The following is a 15,216-nucleotide window of genomic DNA, read 5'->3' on the forward strand; positions in this document are numbered from 1 at the left end:
TATTTAAACATTTTATTGAACCTTTATTTAACTAGGCAAGTCAGTTAAGAACAAATTAATATTTACAATGACGGCCTACACCGGACGACGCTGGGCCAATTGTGTGCCGCCCTATGGGATTCCCAATCACGGCCGGTTGTGATACAGAGGTGGGACCAAGTCACTATTATTTGAGTCACAAGCAAGTCTCAAGTCACAAGATTTGAATCTCAAGTTGATTCCCAAGTAGAACGGGTCGAGACTCGAGTCCTGTGCATTCTAAAAGCGAGTCAAGTCAAAAAAATATATATACATGCAACAACTTGTTCAACTACAAGTCTTTGTCTATTTACTACCAGACAGCCCTTTTCATTATTTTGTCTACAACACATTTTGATTAGCCTAATTAATTGTAAAATAGGGATCTTGTAGTAGTCATAAGGGCATGACAGCAGCAGGCAAGGCAGGTTGACATGTTCAGTGTAGATTTATTTACAGGCCTTGGTGCTCCAAATGGTGATAGTGCCATATCATACAACATATACAATTAGATGTATCAAATATACACAGACAATAGCTCAAAACAAATAGTTTTATAACAAAAGTATAAAGGCAACACGTAAAGTTTTGGTCCCATGTTCCATGAGCTGAAAAAATATAATAAAAAAAAAATAATAAAAAAAATCGCTGACATTTTCCATATGCACAAAATGATTATTTCTCTCAAATTTGGTGCAAAAATGTGTTTATATTCCTGTTAGTGACCATTTCTCATTTGCCAATATAATCCATTCACCTGACAGGTGTGGCATATCAAGGAGCTGATTAAACAGCATGATCATTACAACACCTTGTGTTGGGAACAATAAAAGGCTACTTTAATAAGGCCACTTTTTTATTTTTATTTTACCGTTATTTTACCAGGTAAGTTGACTGAGAACACGTTCTCATTTGCAGCAACGACCTGGGGAATAGTTACAGGGGAGAGAAGGGGGATGAATGAGCCAATTGTAAACTGGGGATTATTAGGTGACCGTGATGGTTGAGGGCCAGATTGGGAATTTAGCCAGGACACCAGGGTTAACACCCCTACTCTTACGATAAGTGCCATGGGATCTTTAATGACCTCAGAGAGTCAGGACACCCGTTTAACGTCCCATCCGAAAGACGGCACCCTACACAGAGCAGTGTCCCCAATCACTGCCCTGGGGCATTGGGATCTTTGTTTAGACCAGAGGAAAGAGTGCCTCCTACTGGCCCTCCAACACCACTTCCAGCAGCACCTGGTCTCCCATCCAGGGACTGACCAGGACCAACCCTGCTTAGCTTCAGAAGCAAGCCAGCAGTGGTATGCAGGGTGGTATGTGCAGTGTTGTCACACAATGCAATGCCACAGATGTCTCAAGTTTTGAGGGAGCATGCAATTGGCATGCTGACTGCAGGAATGTCCACCAGAGCTGTTTCCAGATAATTTAATGTTAATTAATTTCTCTACCTGTTACGTCCGTTGTTAGAAGGAGACCAAGGTGCAGCATGGTAGGCGTACATTTTTATTAAAAATGACACCAAAAAACAACAAAATAAGAAAATGAACGTAAAGCTATATGCAGTGCAGAAAGCAACTACACACAAACAAGATCCCACAACTGAAGGTGGGAAAAAGGGCTGTCTAAGTATGATCCCCAATCAGAGACAACGATAGACAGCTGCCTCTGATTAGGAACCATACCCGGCCAACAAAGAAATAGACAAACTAGAATGCCCACCCAAATCACACCCTGTGACAGTAACCCCCCCCCCCCCCCGCCACCCAAAGGTGCGGACTCCGGCCGCAAAACCTGACTCTATAGGGGTGGGTCCGGGTGGGCATCTATCCTCGGTGGCGGCTCCGGTTCGGGACGTAGCCCCCGTTCCGCACGCTGATCCCTCCGCTTCCGTGGAACCAGACCGTGGATCGTCGCCGGAGACTCCGGACCGTGAATCGTTGCCGGAGGAACCGAACCGCGGATCATCGCCGAAGGCTCTGGACTGCAGACCGCTGCTGGAGGCTCTGGACTGCAGACCGCCGCCGGAGGCTCTGGACTGCAGACCGCCGCCGGAGACTCCGGACTGCAGATCGTCGCCGGAGACTCCGGACCGTGAATCGTTGCCGGAGGAACCAAACCGCGGATCATCGCAGGAGGCTCTGGACTGCAGACCGCCGCTGGAGGCTCTGGACTGCAGACCGCCGCTGGAGGCTCTGGACTGCAGACCGCCGCTGGAGGCTCTGGACTGCAGACCGTCGCTGGAGACTCTGGACTGCAGACCGTCGCTGGAGGCTCTGGACTGCAGACCGTCGCTGGAGGCTCTGGACTGCAGACTGTCGCTGGAGGCTCTGGACTGCAGACCGTCGCTGGAGGCTCTGGAATGCAGATTGTCGCTGGAGGCTCTGGAATGCAGACAGTCGCTGGAGACTCTGGAATGCAGACCGTCTCAGGAGGTTCCGTACTGTGGACCGTCTCAGGAGGTCCCGGACTGTGGACCGTCTCAGGAGGTCCCGGACTGTGGACCGTCTCAGGAGGTTCCGGACTGTGGACCGTCTCAGGAGGTTCCGGACTGTGGACCGTCGTTGGAGGTTCCGGACTGTGGACCGTCGTTGGAGGTTCCGGACTGTGAAACGTTGCTGGCAGCTCTGGACTGGGGACTGTCGCCGGAAGCTCTGGACTGGGGACTGTCGCCGGAAGCTCTGGACTAGGGACTGTCGCCGGAAGCTCTGGACTGGGAACTGTCGCCGGAAGCTCTGGACTGGGAACTGTCGCCGGAAGCTCTGGACTGTGGAGGCGCACTGGAGGCCTGATGCGTGGGACCGGTACAGGTGGCACCGGGCTGATGACACGTACCTCAGGGCAAGTGCGGGGAGGAGCACAGGACGTACTGGACTGTGGAGGCGCACTGGAGACACAGTACGTATGGCCGGCGTAGGATATACTGGGCCGTGGAGGCGTACTGGAGGTCTGGAGCGTAGAGCTGGCACAACGCGTCCTGGCTGGATGCTCACTTTAGCCCGGCAAGTGCGGGGCGCTGGCACAGGATGCACTGGGCTGTGAAGGCGCACTGGCGACACAGTGTGTAGAGCCGGTTCCCAGTCCAGAGCTTCCGGCATTCTCTCAACCAGCTTCATGAGGTTATCACCTGTAATGCATTTCAATTAACAGGTGTGCCTTGTTAAAAGTTAATTTGTGGAATTTCTTTCCTTCTTAATGCGTTTGAGCCAATCAGTTGTGTTGTGACATGGGAGGGGTTGTATTCAGAAAATAGCCCTATTTGGTAAAAGACCAAGTACATATTATGACAAGAAAACCTCAAATAAGCAAAGAGAAACGACAGTCCATCATTACTTTAAGACTTGAAGGTCAGTCAATCTGGCTCTCATGACGACCGCCACAGGACAGTAAGACACTGAGTTACCTCTGCTGCAGACGATAACTTCATAAAAGTTAACTGCACCTCAGATTGCAGCCCAAATAAACATGTTTGGTTCCCAACGTGAAGCATGGAGGAGGAGGTGCAATGGTGTGGGGGTGCTTTGCTGGTGACACTGTCTGTGATTAAAATAAATTCAAAAGGACAATGACCCAAAACACACCTCCAGGCTGTGGAAGGGCTATTTGACCAAGGAGAGTTATGGAGTGCTGCATCAGATGACCTGGCCTCCACAATCACCTGATCTCAACCCAATTGAGATGGTTTGGGATGAGTTGGACCGCAGAGTGAAAGAAAAGCAGCCAACAAGTGCTCAAAAATACTCCTCAGCAAAATCATCCTGTTGTCCCGCATTTGGGTATCATAAATGTGGTCACCCTATTTACGACAGGCAGTTGATGTTGTTTAATGGTAGACAACAACCACTGGCCACGAAATTTTGCAAAATGTTCTCATTCCACTAGTATCTTGCAAAAACATGGGCAACATCTATAGTAACCTCCCCCACTGAGGTATAATAAAGGGACCTCTCCAAGCATGCAAAAGCTGCACTTACAATGACTTTATCCGGATATTCATTACAAAATACATTGGTTAAAACTATTTAATCTTGTGATATTTTATTTAAACTATTTAAATGATAAAGCATACACATGAATATAGTTGCCACCTATTCACCAATAAAGTAAAACACAGTAACATCCTCCTCCTCAAAAGCAAACTAAATGTGCATTTTTGGTGGAACCAGTGACATTAAAGGGGCAATCAGCAGTTGCTACATACATTTATGGACTTACAAATGAATGATTTGTACCCATTGATTCTTGAAGAATATAACTTATAAATGCCTCATGACCTTAGTTCAACTGTCGTACCTCATCAGAACCCCAAAATGTACACTTGTTTTACTCCAACATTTGTAAACAAAGAAATGTAAACACTATAGCCTCAAAACATGGTTAAAACTATAATTTGTGTATCATGGTTGGTCAGTCATTGCATCCATAGCGCTATGAATTTGAGAGTGGTTTCATTTCTCCAGCCCCATCCCTTATCTTTTCACCGAACCAGGGGCGGGGAGTCAGCTTTGTTATTGTTTCTACTGCTGATTGCCACTTTCAGGACCGTGTCCTGGTAGGGAAACAATTATAAGACAGACCAATGCATCCCAAGCATCCAGCAACAACACCTAAATTAAAAAATGTATGTTTTATTTATCTGGAATGAACGTTCGTCATTGTAAATAAATGAGTCAATCGTTTACTTATAGTACCTATGACGAACACATGATGTTGGCAAAAGGACGTTCTGTGACGAGATTTGATCGGTTCACTGAGTTTCGGGACACAGACAGTGACGGTACGTTTCCAGCTTGGTTATGCAGGCGGCCATGTGGTTAATAGAATGTGTAAATATTGATGTAACTACAAGAAAGAGCATGTGTTGGCAAACTTCGCCAACTTTGCCTACAATCCGAGGAATCTGGAGGACCTGAGAACCCTTCAGGTGACTGAACTCTTCTTGGACATGCTCACAGAGGAGAATGAGAATGGCTGAGTATGGCACAAGTGACACTTGTTGTGATATATATATATATAGAGAGAGAATGTTTAAATGATACATACAGTTGAAGTCGGAAGTTTACATACACCTTAGCCAAATACATTTAAACTCAGTTTTTCACAATTCCTGATATTTAATCCTAGTAACAAATCCCTGCCATAGGTCAGTTAGGATCACCACTTTCTTTTAAGAATGTGAAATGTCAGAATAATAGCAGAGATAATTATTTATTTCAGATTTTATTTCTTTCATCACATTCCGGGTCAGAAGTTTACATACAGTGGGGCAAAAAAGTATTTAGTCAGCCACCAATTGTGCAAGTTCTCCCACTTAAAAAGATGAGAGGCCTTCATCATAGGTACACTTCAACTATGACAGACAAAATGAGGAAAAAAAATCCAGAAAATCACATTGTAGGATTTTTAATGAATTTATTTGCAAATTATGGTGGAAAATAAGTATTTGGTCACCTACAAACAAGCAAGATTTCTGGCTCTCACAGACCTGTAACTTCTTCTTTAAGAGGCTCCTCTGTCCTCCACTCGTTACCTGTATTAATGGCACCTGTTTGAACTTGTTATCAGTATAAAATACACCTGTCCACAACCTCAAACAGTCACACTCCAAACTCCACTATGGCCAAGACCAAAGAGCTGTCAAAGGACACCAGAAACAAAATTGTAGACCTGCACCAGGCTGGGAAGACTGAATCTGCAATAGGTAAGCAGCTTGGTTTGAAGAAATCAACTGTGGGAGCAATTATTAGGAAATGGAAGACATACAAGACCACCGATAATCTCCCTCGATCTGGGGCTCCACGCAAGATCTCACCCCGTGGGGTCAAAATGATCACAAGAACGGTGAGCAAAAATCCCAGAACCACACCTAGTGAATGACCTGCAGAGAGCTGTGACCAAAGTAACAAAGCCTACCATCAGTAACACACTACGCCACCAGGGACTCAAATCCTGCAGTGCCAGACGTGTCCCCCTGCTTAAGCCAGTACATGTCCAGGCCCGTCTGAAGTTTGCTAGAGAGCATTTGGATGATCCAGAAGAAGATTGGGAGAATGTCATATGGTCAGATGAAACCAAAATATAACTTTTTGGTAAAAACTCAACTCGTCGTGTTTGGAGGACAAAGAATGCTGAGTTGCATCCAAATAACACCATACCTACTGTGAAGCATGGGGGTGGAAACATTATGCTTTGGGGCTGTTTTTCTGCAAAGGGACCAGGACGACTGATCCGTGTAAAGGAAAGAATGAATGGGGCCATGTATCGTGAGATTTTGAGTGAAAACCTCCTTCCATCAGCAAGGGCATTGAAGATGAAACGTGGCTGGGTCTTTCAGCATGACAATGATCCCAAACACACCGCCCGGGCAACGAAGGAGTGGCTTCGTAAGAAGCATTTCAAGGTCCTGGAGTGGCCTAGCCAGTCTCCAGATCTCAACCCCATAGAAAATCTTTGGAGGGAGTTGAAAGTCCGTGTTGCCCAGCAACAGCCCCAAAACATCACTGCTCTAGAGGAGATCTGCATGGAGGAATGGGCCAAAATACCAGCGACAGTGTGTGAAAACCTTGTGAAGACTTACAGAAAACGTTTGACCTCTGTCATTGCCAACAAAGGGTATATAACAAAGTATTGAGATAAACTTTTGTTATTGACCAAATACTTATTTTCCACCATAATTTGCAAATAAATTCATAAAAAATCCTACAATGTGATTTTCTGGATTTTTATTTTTTTGTCATAATTGAAGTGTACCTATGATGAAAATTACAGGCCTCTCTCATCTTTTTAAGTGGGAGAACTTGCACAATTGGTGGCTGACTAAATACTTTTTTGCCCCACTGTACAATTAGTATTTGGTAGCGTTGCCTTTAAATTGTTTAACTTGGGTCAAACGTTTCGGATAGCTGTCCACAAGCTTCCCACAAGCTTCCCACAATAAGTTGGGTGAATTTTGTCCCATTCCTCCTGACAGAGCTGGTGTAACTGAGTCAGGTTTGTAGGTCTCCTTGCTCGCACACACCTTTTCAGTTCTGCCCACAAATGTTCTATAGGTTTGAGGTCAGGGCTTTGTGATGGCCACTCCAATACCTTGACTTTGTTGTCCTTAAGCCATTTTGCCACAACTTTGGAAGTATGCTTGGGATCATTGTCCATTTGGAAGACCCATTTGCGACCAAGCTTTAACTTCCTGACTGATGTCTTGAGATGTTGCTTCAATATATCCACATAATTTTCCAGCATCATGATGCCATCTATTTTGTGAAGTGCACCAGTCCCTCCTGCAGCAAGCACCCCCACAACATGATGCTGCCACCCCCGTGCTTCACGGTTGGGATGGTATTCTTCGGCTTGCAAGCCTCCCCCTTTTTCCTCCAAACATAACGATGGTCATTATGGTCAAACAGCTCTATTTTTGTTTCATCAGACAAGAGGACATTTCTCCAAAAAGTACGATCTTTGTCCCCATGTGCAGTTGCAAACCGTAGTCTGGCTTTTTTATGGCGGTTTTGGACGAGTGGCTTCTTCCTTGCTGAGCGGCCTTTCAGGTTATGTCGATATAGGACTCGTTTTACTGTGGATATAGATACTTTTGTACCTATTTCCTCCAGCATCTTCACAAGTTCCTTTGATGTTGTTCTGGGATTGATTTGCACTTTTCCCACCAAAGTACGTTCATCTCTAGGATACAGAACGTGTCTCCTCCTGAGCGGTATGACGGCTGCGTGGTCCCATGGTGTTTATACTTGCGTACTATTGTTTGTACAGATCAACGTGGTACCTTCAGGCATTTTGAAATTGCTCCCAAGGATGAACCAGACTTGTGGAGGTCAACAGTTTGTTTTCTGAGGTCTTGGCTGATTTCTTTTGATTTTCCCATGATGTCAAGCAAAGAGGCACTGCGTTTGAAGGTAGGCTTTGAAATACATCCACAGGTACACCTCCAAGTGACTCAAATTATGTCAATTAGCCTATCAGAAGCTTCTAAAGCCATGACATCCTTTTCTGGAATTTTCCAACCTGTTTAAAGGCACAGTCAACTTAGTGTATGTTAACTTCTGACCTACTGGAATTGTGATACAGTGAATTATAAGTGAAATAATCTGTCTGTAAACAATTGTTGGAAAAATTACTTGTGTCATGCACAAAGTAGATGTCCTAACTGACTTGCCAAAACTATAGTTTGTTAACAGAAAATTTGTGGAGTGGTTGAAAAATGAGTTTTATTGACTGCAACCTAAGTGTATGTAAACTTCCGACTTCAAATGTATCTACATACCTTAGTCCAGATGTTCAAAAGGGGAGGAGAGCGCATAGATGCAAGAAGGAATTATACAACGATCTCGCTACTATGAAAGTGAACTGTGTTTGCGTGTGATCAGGGGTGTATTCCTTTCGTCGATTCTGTTGAAAAATGTTTCTTAAACAGGAGCAAACGAAACGGGGCTAAACATACCTGAATTTGTCCAATAAAAACTCTCGTTTGCAACTGTTGGACTAATGATTACACGCTAGATCAGCTAGATGCAGGCGAGAGTGTGCAAGGCGGAATTGAATGTGTCAATGTGTGTCACCTTGATTACAAAAATGTATCTTGACCTGTGCACCTATGTTGTAAACTTTTATTCATATGCTAGGTTGTAGCAACTTCATGATGGGTATGGAGAAAATTTGAGTATCATGTAGTAGCCGAAACCTATCGATGTTACATTGAGCTGGTTGAATCCAATATGCTGTAATAGAAATAAGGCCATGCTCATAAAAAAATGTATCATCCTCCCTCATCTTAAACGGCACCGACCGCCACTGCTCTCCATCACTCAATAATTCTGTGTATTTCTAGGGGTCTATGTAACCCGATCGGGAGTACAGTGGCCAGATCCTACAAAGGGAAGCCATCCCTTATGTAAAGGGTTGTCTATTAAGCCGGCGTGAGGAAACTGTGCTATCAACATGAACCTTACCATGACCGCCTCACGCTCCCAAACCACCAACGCCGCACTGCTACAATGCATGCTGTTCTTCTCCATCTCCCATAGCCCACGCCTGCGTAACTTGGCCTCTGTGTTCCTCCAGGACTGCTGCACTAAGGAGCAGGTGGCCAGGGCAGAGGCACCTATGCAGGGACACTATCCTACAGCACTGGGATCCCCCTTCCTAAGGACTAGGCTAGTTTGGAGACATGATAGCTAGATCAGATGTCTTTTTCATGATATACAATTCATAGTTACAGTCTTGTCCATCGCTGCAACTCCCCTTCCCACTCGGAAGAGGCGAAGGTCGAGTGCCATGCGTCCTCCGAAACACGACCCTGCCAAGCCGCACTGCTTCTTGACACACAACTCACTTAACCCGGAAGCCAGCCGCACCAATGTGTCGGAGGAAACACCGTCCAGCTGGCGACCAAAGTCAGCTTGCAGGCACCTGGCCTGCCACAAGGAATCATTAGAGCCTAATGGGACAAGGAAATCCCAGCCGGCCAAACCCTCCCCACATCCCGCATGACGCTGAGCCAATTGTGCGTCGCCTCATTGGTCTCCCGGTCACAGCCGACTGTGACAAAGCCTGGGATCGAACCCGGGTCTGTAGTGATGCCTCAAGCACTGCGATGCAGCGCCTTAGACCGCAGCGCCACTCGGGGGGCCTGGATATTTGAAATGATATTATGCTCTTTATGAGAGGAACAGAGAATCACATAGGTGTGCACAATGACTGATGATGCAGGACTTTGTAACAAACATACTTTCCAAGACTTAAAATTGCTTTACACTTCAATGCCACATGAGGGAGACAGTACCACTGGTTTGCTTTGCCACATTGAAGGCTGTGAAGTGAACTGGCTCTGTTGCTCTCAGCTATTGACAACTTGGACTTTAGACTCAGTTGACTTAGTCAACTCACTTCATCCCAGGTAGTCATTGCTGATTTAGAGATGACATAAGCTATTATGTCCCTTTGATTGGATTTACTCAGCATGTTCAAGGGGATTGGACGAAGCAAGGCACTGCACAGAATAAGTGATCTACAAATCACAATGTATCCCAAACAGCTTCTGAAGAATAGCCTTGTTACTGATCCTATGGAATGTGGGGGTTGTCTGAATATCACAGATACTGCCGTGTCATACTGACTGGGTGGTTTGGGCTGTTCTGGTGCTCCACATCCCAGTTGGCCTGGTCATAGTCGAAAGTGTTCATAAAATATATTTTGGAGCAGTCAATATCACCAAAGCTGGTCAATATTGGGCCAAAATCTCCGGCAGTCATGTCTGTGATCCAGTACTATGCTGGTCAATGACATACAGTATTGACATACAATATGGTCCCAAAGAAAAGTCTCTGCATTCAGTAAAACAAATCTCAATATTTGTAAAACTCAATGCATTCCTGAGATATACCCATATGTATTTTCCATTTGATTTTCAAGTATTTGACTAACCCTCAGCAGGCCTCGAAGGCACCTGTGATCTTTTGGCCCTCTGATCTGTTCCAGGGCAGGGTCTGGGTCTCTCATCCAGAAGAATTGCAGACCTGGCTCAGACAAGTGTCATGTGCAGAGCATATGTATCATGGAAAAATAAACCTGAGAGGAAATCCTTACCAGCTGTATGTCTGCATGCCTCTATAGGTGTGTCCGAGAGGTGTTCCACAGGCTTAACAGCCGTCCACCTTCCACTGAGATCAATGGAAGAGCAAAAAACATTTGTCCTCCAATAAAAACAGACACACCTACGTCCGACTTTTAATGGTTCAGTACATGTTTTATTTTAAGAAACTATTCAGATCCCTTCACTTTTTCCACATTTTGTTATGTTACAGCCTTATTCTAAAATGGATTAAATAAAAAAATCCTCTTCAGTCTAAACACAATACCCCATAATGCCAAAGTGAAAACAGGTTTTTAGAAAGTATTCAGACCCTTTGCTGTGAGACTCGAAATTGAGCTCAGCTGCATCCTGTTTCCATTGATCATCCTTGAGATGTTTGTACAACTTGATTGGAGTCCACCTGTGGTAAATTCAATTGATTGGACATGATTTGGAAAGGCACACACCTCTCAAAATAAGGTCCCACAGTTGACAGTGCATGTCAGAGAAAAAAACAAGCCTAGAGGTCTAAGGAATTGTCTGTAGACCTCAGAGAGAGGATTGTATCGAGGCACAGATCTGGGGAAGAGTACCAAACATTTCTGCAGCATTGAAGGTCCCCAAGAACACAGTGGCCTCCATTATTCTGAAATGGAAGTGGTTTGGAACCACCAAGATTCTTCCTAGGGCTGGCCGCCCAGCCAAACTGAGCAATTGGGGAGAAGGGCCTTGGTCAGGGAGGTGACCAAGGACCCGATGGTCACTCTGACAGAGCTCCAGAGTTCCTCTGTGGAGATGGGAGAACCTTCCAGAAGGACAACCATTTTTGTAGCACTCCACCAGTCAGGCCTTACTGGTAGAAGGAAGCCATGGTGGAATGGTAGAAGGAACCCTAAATGGTGGCCAGAAGGAAGCCACTCCTCAGTAAAAGGCACATGATAGCCCGCTTGGAGTTTGCCAAAAGTTACCAAAAGGACTCTCAGACCATGAGAAACAAGATTCTCTGGTCTGACGAAACCAAGATTAAACCCTTTGGCCTGAATGCCAAGCGTCATGTCTGGAGAAAACCAGGCACAGCTCATCACCTGGCCAATACCATCCGTACGGTGAAGCATAGTGCTGTGGGGATGTTTTTCAGTGGCAGGGACTGGGAGACTAGTCAGGATCGAGGGAAAGATGAACGGAGCAAAGAGAAATCCTTGATGAAATCCTGGTCCAGAGAGCTCAGGACCTCAGACTGGGGTGAAGATTCACCTTCCAACAGGACAACGACCCTTAGCACACAGCCAAGACAATGTAGGAGTGGCTTCGGGACAAGTATATGAATGTCCTTGAGTGGCTCAGCCAGAGCCTGATCTAACATCTCTGGAGAGACCTGAAAATAGCTGTGCAGCGATGCTCCCCATCCAACCTGACAGAGCTTGAGAGGATCTGCAGAGAAGAATGGGAGAAACTCCCCAAATACAGGTGTGCCAAGCTTGTAGCGTCATACCCAAGAAGACTCGAGGCTGCAATCGCTGCCAATGGTTCTTTGACAAAGTACTGAGTAGAGAGTCTGAATACCTATGTAAATGTAAAAATGTAAGTTTTTTTTATACATTTGCTAACATTTCTAAAAACCTTTTTTTTCTTTGTCATTATGTTGTATTGTGTGTAGATTGATGAGAGAAAAAAAAATGATTTTAATAAATTTTTGAATAAGATTAGCATTACGAGAAAGTGAAAGGGTCTGAATACTTTCCGAATGCACTGTAAAAAGGCAGGTAGAGATCCTTCAACTCTCAACTCTTGGTCCCTAGAGATTTGGTCACATGGCTAAAAAGTGTAAAACCTTTATTTGGTGTAAAAAGCAGCTTTTTGTAAGTCTGTAAATCACAGATTGATGAGGTGGTTTTCAAGGCTGTCACAAGATAATCAGGTTTGGTCCTAAAAACAGAACAAAATCATTTGGCCGTCGGTGTTAAGCTGACTGTGCTGTGTAAGGCACTTTGCTGTACATGGCCTCACTTTCCTGTTAACCTGTGCCTGCTAAAACATAACATTGGTCCAACAAGTTCTGCAAAAATGTTGGTACATTTGAGCTCAACACAATGGCTTGGCTTTGATTCCAGCAAGTGCTTTGGCAGAGTGAATCAAAAAACATAGGACCTGCATCTGAGGTAGAAGCCTTAGACTTTCTCCCATTCCTTCATAGTCCTTCACAGAGCCAGAAGCTTCTCTGTCTGCTCACGCAGTCTACTATTCTGTATCTGAAAGAAGAATTAAAAAGAAAGAAGAGAATAACTCTTTATATTAAATACACGTTTAATGTCGGGGGGGGGGGTGTTCTTAGATCGAACAGACAGTCGTGGTGGTTCGTGACTCCTTCCAACGTGACGCCCTCTGAATGGGTTTAGCAGGACTGCTGCGTGCAGAGTGCTTCATCTCACTTCCCTCCTGTCTAGAGACATGCAGGGCCGGGCTACTCAAATGGCTTTCCATTTCTAAAGGATTTTAAAGTGTCCCTCGAGAGAGACTGAGGGCCACGAGGAATGGGCGAGGTAATGCAATCGACGGCTCATCAAAGATGATTGTACTTAAACCTCCTGAATATATCTTCAGAATTTTTTGTGTAAACAAAAACAAACTTTGGTCGGTGTCTCCCTTGTTTTATGTAGAAACATATGGAGCGTGTAAAATGAGCATTGAGCAAGAGTGTGTGGTTTAAGAGATTACCTTTCCTGAAACGGCGAGTGGGTAGCCCTTCACAAATGTCACAGTGTGGGATCTTGAAATGAGCAATTTGATATGGGAAAGAAGAGAAACAGAATAACATTACATTTTGGGGGATTTAGCCACGGGAGGAAGTCTCTGGGCCTTTTTATTTAAATCTTTCACCTTTCCCTTGCAGTAAACTTTGATGTCCTCAGCACTGCAATCCTGGCTCTCCGTCAGCTTAATGCAGGCACACACCTCCATTCCCATACGCCCACCCTTTATCCCTATCACCTGAGAGAGAGAGCAAGAAAGAAACAACATTAGCTGTCCTTAGTCTACAGCCACTGACAAAAGGACAACATTTCCCTATAAAACTATCCCTCTGCTTCTGTTCAAGCAAATACAAACAAACAGATACAGAATTAACCTGTGTTTCCTGGACTTTAGGGCGGGTGTGTAGGAACTGCTCAATCTCAGCTGGGTGTATGTTCTCCCCTCCTTGGATGATCATGTCCTTGATTCAGTAGCCATACTTGTCGAGACTGGCAAAGTCACTGCATATTGGTGTAAGGAGGACACGTGTGACACTTTAGTTAAAGGAGAGACATTAGTGTTTGGGAGGGGTCTGGGACCAGACATGTCCACTCACCCAGCCTTAAACCAGTGGTCTTTGGTGATGCACTCGTCTGTCTTGGCAACGGTCTTCCCAGTACTCCAGCATCATCCAGTAGCCCCTGAGAAGGCTTGAGGTCTCCAGAGCCAGGGTCAACTACCTTAGCCTGAGAAACAGCAGTGGTAAGAACAACAGGGTGTGACTCTCAAGGTACCACAAGGTAATAAAATCATGCGCGCAGCAGTTCTATGTTTGTGCATAAGACATGTACATGTGTAGACATGCTTAATAGACATAGCTTGGAAGAAAGGCATTTCACTGTACTCTTGCACGTGACAATAAAACTGTAACTTTTATTATCCAAGAAGTATATTTAAGTTGAAGACATTCAAACATATTCACATAAATGACTCAGGTGGATGAGACGTACCTCTAAGTTATTGGTAATGCATCCAAGTGTGTGACTTTCTCGCCAAGTTGTCTAATGGGAAGCCACAGAATGTCACGGGGCTGTTCTCCATAGTTCCATGGGCAATCTGTCAATCAAAAAAGAAACCACACCGTTAGAGCTCAATTAAACATACAGTATCACCACACCGCTATTCATGACTATCTACAACCCTGTCAAAAGTGATGTTATTTGCAGAGGTAGTCGGGTAAGGTGACTGAGGGGGCATGGAAAAGTATGTCTGTATGCCAGTGCCCACTGTCTGGTGGAGAGTTCCCTGTCAGCGCTGGAACTATGCTGTTCACACACCGGGCCCAGCTGAGTCAGCAGGCCAGGGCATGGGAGCACAGTGAGGTGTCACTGTTTACATCCATGAGTGAGTCCTCCTGATAACCTTTTCTTGATAACTGGTTTTAAATTGACACGTTTTAACTAGGTCAACTTGTAAATTGAGTGAAGTGACGACAAAGACTTTGGCATCTGGACCAATGGAGAGTCAGCAGCGGTAACAGCCTTTGACGCGCTTGCTAGATGATTGATCTGCTGCCACATGAGCCCATCCCTCTGAGGGTGAAATTTTCAACTCACAGGTGTAAGTCCAGTAGTGATGGAGTGGCTGAGTAGGGTCATGACTGGTGAACAAAGAAGCATTGCAGGAGCTGTTTGGGGATGTGGACGGTGAGAAATTCACTCGGACAGCCAGGAGAAAGATGTTCCCGATAAACCGCTAGATTTGTTGAGTAAACTCAAGATTTCACTTATCATGAGAGTGTCCATCGGATTCATAAACGCACCCGTTGTTGTGAATTGAAAAGGAGTCCAGCCGCTTGCCAACCATCTGGGGATGATTACG

The 15,216-nt window shown here is 45.1% G+C and overlaps 1 protein-coding gene and 1 pseudogene across 1 annotated transcript in view; one reads left to right on the forward strand and one right to left on the reverse strand.

Moving 5' to 3' along the window:
* The first annotated feature begins 4,727 nt into the window (after positions 1-4,727).
* LOC139581877 (armadillo repeat-containing protein 7-like) lies at positions 4,728-9,212 on the forward strand (annotated as a pseudogene).
* A 1,543-nt stretch (positions 9,213-10,755) lies between these two features.
* The window catches only part of LOC139581049 (uncharacterized), a 30,309-nt gene continuing 25,848 nt past the window's right edge, over positions 10,756-15,216 (reverse strand). Inside the window, exons 3-8 of the mRNA XM_071410387.1 lie at positions 14,346-14,451; positions 13,952-14,081; positions 13,730-13,856; positions 13,483-13,593; positions 13,321-13,372; positions 10,756-12,854 (exon numbers count right to left, since the gene is read on the reverse strand). The gene's annotated coding sequence lies outside the window, so the exon portion shown is untranslated. The remainder of the gene's footprint in view (positions 12,855-13,320; positions 13,373-13,482; positions 13,594-13,729; positions 13,857-13,951; positions 14,082-14,345; positions 14,452-15,216) is intronic.

This window comes from Salvelinus alpinus, chromosome 7, assembly GCF_045679555.1.
Source record: "Salvelinus alpinus chromosome 7, SLU_Salpinus.1, whole genome shotgun sequence".
Taxonomy (NCBI): domain Eukaryota; kingdom Metazoa; phylum Chordata; class Actinopteri; order Salmoniformes; family Salmonidae; genus Salvelinus; species Salvelinus alpinus.